Source organism: Propithecus coquereli, unplaced genomic scaffold, assembly GCF_000956105.1.
Source record: "Propithecus coquereli isolate 6110/MARCELLA unplaced genomic scaffold, Pcoq_1.0 Scaffold386, whole genome shotgun sequence".
Classification (NCBI taxonomy): domain Eukaryota; kingdom Metazoa; phylum Chordata; class Mammalia; order Primates; family Indriidae; genus Propithecus; species Propithecus coquereli.
The window spans coordinates 534,548-538,458 of record NW_012149574.1 but is presented as its reverse complement, the minus strand read 5'-3'; the positions used below and the strand labels follow the sequence as shown (position 1 = coordinate 538,458).

General features: G+C 39.2%; 1 protein-coding gene across 3 annotated transcripts in view; it reads right to left on the bottom strand.

The window, feature by feature from the left end:
* Positions 1–649, bottom strand: part of DRD3 (dopamine receptor D3) — a 50,767-nt gene extending 50,118 nt beyond the window's left edge. For 2 of the 3 annotated variants that reach the window (XM_012652233.1, XM_012652235.1), the window contains exon 1: positions 168–649. The gene's annotated coding sequence lies outside the window, so the exon portion shown is untranslated. The remainder of the gene's footprint in view (positions 1–167) is intronic. The other variant, XM_012652234.1, reaches the window with a different exon arrangement.
* Positions 650–3,911: the final 3,262 nt, after the last annotated feature.

The window sequence follows — 3,911 nt, the reverse complement described above, 5'->3', positions numbered from 1 at the left end:
TTAGAAAAAAAATGAAAAAGTATCCTCAGGGTTTTAGGTTTTTAACTAAGAGTGGGTATAGAGTTTTACTGCATATTCTTAGAGAACCACAGAACCCCAAGCTGATTAAATAAACTTCCATGAAAACATGATGTACTAAATTAGAAACAAAAAGAAAAATTACTTACCCTGAAAATTTCTTCTGATTTCTGGAGACTGTGGAGTTTAGCATTCAGCTCCTGCAGCCATTTACTGATAGCAGACATACCCAAGCAGAGCAAACTTTGCCTTTCCCAGGACACAGAAACTATGTACATGAACAGAAAGAAAATCACCCATTTTTACCTCTAAGGTGAAATTACTTGTGTGCTCCTTTTCCAGCTTCCCCATTAGATCTTAGTGCATGTTTTATAGCTGCTTTTGAATGCATCCGTTTTCTCTAGAGGATTCGGGAGGGACCCTAAACTGAACGTTGCTAGGGTCACCCGCTGAGAGGTTCTGTCCTTGGTGCTGAAAGAGAGATGGAGTAGGCATAAGCAGGATCCGTCTACCTCGCTCTCCTCTTTTCCCTCTGTGCTTCTATCTGCTCCCGTACTGTGCTTTTAAGTACATGTGTATTTTTTTCCTTAGTACCCTTTTTGATCCCAATGTTTCCACTTTCTTTACCTTTATGCTTTAATTTTTCTTGAATAACTCTCACCTTCCTCAGTTTAACTGCCTTTCCAGCTTTCAGTGATATAAAGATGATTGGTTCAGAAAAAGGAATAGATCAACAAATTGATACCACAAATGGTTAATGGAAATCAGTACGATTTAAAACACAATTGACAGAATAATTGAGCTTGGAGGTGTAAGCTTGTCTGGGAAAAAAAGATTAAAGGAAATATATTACAGTGGAAGCAAAACTGAGGCAGAGAGCATAACTGGTGATAAAGATGAAATAAGCTTAATACTATGAAAAATGTTAAATGTCTATTTAGCAGCACTTCTTATTTTCAGAGAACTTTACAAACATCTGCCAATTTATTCTTACTGCTCCTCTGTGATATATGTGAGTTTTTTTTTTTTTTAAACCCAGGTTTAGAACAAGCTAAAGTGAGAGGCAACCAAGGGCAATATCAGTGAAAGTCAGTACTAGAACATAGACAATCTTAATTATGGTCACCTGTTTATCCAACATCTTATCATGGAATGCTACCTATTTCCTGTTCTCTTGTTTTAAACTTTTTCTCCTCCCTCTAGACAAGGTGGTAATTCTTTCTCTATTTTCTCTGCCAACAGTGGATATGCTTGGCAGCTGCAGTGCAGGCAGACTGTCGTAGGGAAGCTAATGCTCATTTGATTATGATGGAGACCTCTGCTGGCTGAGAAAGAGGCAGCAGCAGCAGCAAGGTCTAAATATTGCTGTTAATAACAAAAACCATCATTTACTGAGCATGTACTATTAGCCAGTCATTTTAATGCACTGCCTCTTTAAATCCTTTCAAAAATAGGTGCTATTTTTACTATCCTTAATTTATACACAGGGAAATTAAGATTTAGAGATGTTAACAATTTCTGAAGGTCACACAGCTAACAAGTGGTGGAGCCAGGATTTGGATCTAAACATCTTAATTTTCTTAACCACTATGATATAACTTTTCCAAAGGTAGAAAATTTAGATTTCCCAGGAGATTGACAATATGTTAGAGAGGATAATAATTATAATGACAACAATAAGGGTATTAATAATAGAATATTTGTATGGTGACTTATTTAGAATACATTTTCTAAGTCATGTTCTTGTCTGTACCTTACATCAATTTTATGATGCCTATTTTTAAAGAGGCTGTTACGGACTATTCTATGCCCTTCCAAAATTCATATGTTGAAGCCCTAACCTTAGAAGGTGACCACATTTGGAGATAAGATCTTTAATGTGTTGATAAAGTTAAAATGAGACCTTAGGGTATGCCCTAATCCAGTATGCTTGGTGTTCTTATAAGAAGAGGAAGAGACACCAGAAATTTGCAGACAGAGGAAAGGCCACATGAGGACATGGCAAGATGGCATCTGTCTGTAAGCCAAGGATAGGGGCCTCAGCAGAAACCAAACCTGCCAACTGGTTGATCTTGGATTTCTAGGCTCCAGAACTGTGTGAAAATTAATTTCTCTTGTTTAAGCCACCCGGTCAGTGGGAGTTTGTTATGGCAGCCCTGATGAGCTAATACAGAGGCTTAGAGAGGTTAGGTGTTATATGTGAGGTTGCTTATGATTTATTGGGCATAAATGAATTAGTTATGTGGTATAACTATATCGGCTACACACTAAGACTAGAACTCCCAGCTTGAATGTGAACTCCTGGCTCTTCTTCCCTTAGATTAGGGGGCCAAGAGACTATGCACTGCTAAATCTTGGCTTGTCTGAAATATAAAAGCAGGGAGGGAGTAGCTGTAGGGCAGTGTGAGCAGAATGAAGCAGAGGCATCCTAAGGAGTTGGGGGCCTCAAATTGCTCATTTTCAGCATCATAGTTTTAACTTTCAGTATCCTACATTTATTTTTTTTTAATATTTGAAGGTATTATGCCTAATGATAATATTGCCCTGATAATGCATGAATGTAGCAGGAAAGACCCTATTTCTAGACTTTCTGTGTTAAGAACACATAGTATATATCCTTACAGGGCAGCTACAAATGCTGGCAGGATTTTCTTCAGCATCTTTGTAGTGCCTTTCTTTGGCAAAGTTCAAAGGAAGATAAAGAAGGATAAAGACTCTTATTCTAATTTTGTGTAGGAGCAACAGACAGGAAAATTAACTGACATGCCCAAATTCACACATTTAGGCAGCAACCCAGTCTCAACTCAGCTGTCTCTCTGGTAGACGTCCTGATTCCCCTGGTGAATGGGAAGGGATTGGTGCAGAAAATAGGAGGGGAGAGGGGCAAATGAGTGGGTCCTTTCCTTCAGGACTCCATCGTAGGTGAAGATCAGCACTTGTTCCTTTTAACCTTGCATTTTTCATTCATATTCACAACACCAAACAGGTTTTATTCTTTTAAGTAAATGGAACTCTTATTCATGATTGGCATTGAAGATTTCAAGATCTGCCTTCTGGGAAGAACTCCAGGACGCCTACAGAACAGACACGCCTGGGTAGAAATCAAGAAAAGTACAGATCATTTTTCTCATCTTCCTTCCAGGAACTCATCTCAATAGCATGACTGGAACATTCTCATGTACCAGCCAATGGTGCTTCATCAGGAAAGTCTTTATCTTTTGAACCTGAAGTGGGAGGTGTGGAGGAGGAGTGGAGAGGTAGTGGGCTTCTGATATGTAGGAATGCTCAGTGGTTTTGTTTGAAAGGAAATTTGTGTGAATTTTGTGGTAGAAATATTCTCTTCTGGTCTTTGAAATGTTGCTCCAGGGAACAATACAGAAAACCTTGGCTCGAGCACCAACTATTGAGTACAACGTGACTTTCTCATACCACTTTAGACCCCCACAGAGCTCCCACTCACCAGGACAGTTTGGAGACCAAAAGAACTAGTGTGGGGAGCCAATTTGAAGGGCCCTGTATGAACAGAGGGATCTTTTGTTTCCAAGTCTCATTCTAACTAGCGTTCCTTACTATGAACTGGAAGATCTGATTATCATGATGATTTTAAATTGTATGGATACTGATCTGGTCTGAAGAACAGCCCCAAGTGTGTTTTTCACTGGAGCCAGACCTCAAATTGTAGGAGTACAAACTTAAGTTGGCAAATGGAATGAGTGGACCAGGCAGTACGGTTGTTTCTTCCCAGCCCTCGCCCCCATTCCCCTCTGATGAGGTGTTGCAATAGATGAGAACTTCTGAGCAAGCCTTAGGTTTTATGTTTGAATTCGTTGAGCTGCTGCAATACTGTTCTTGAAAGAAAAATAGCTCAACTCATTTATTATTTTTTAGTCCTG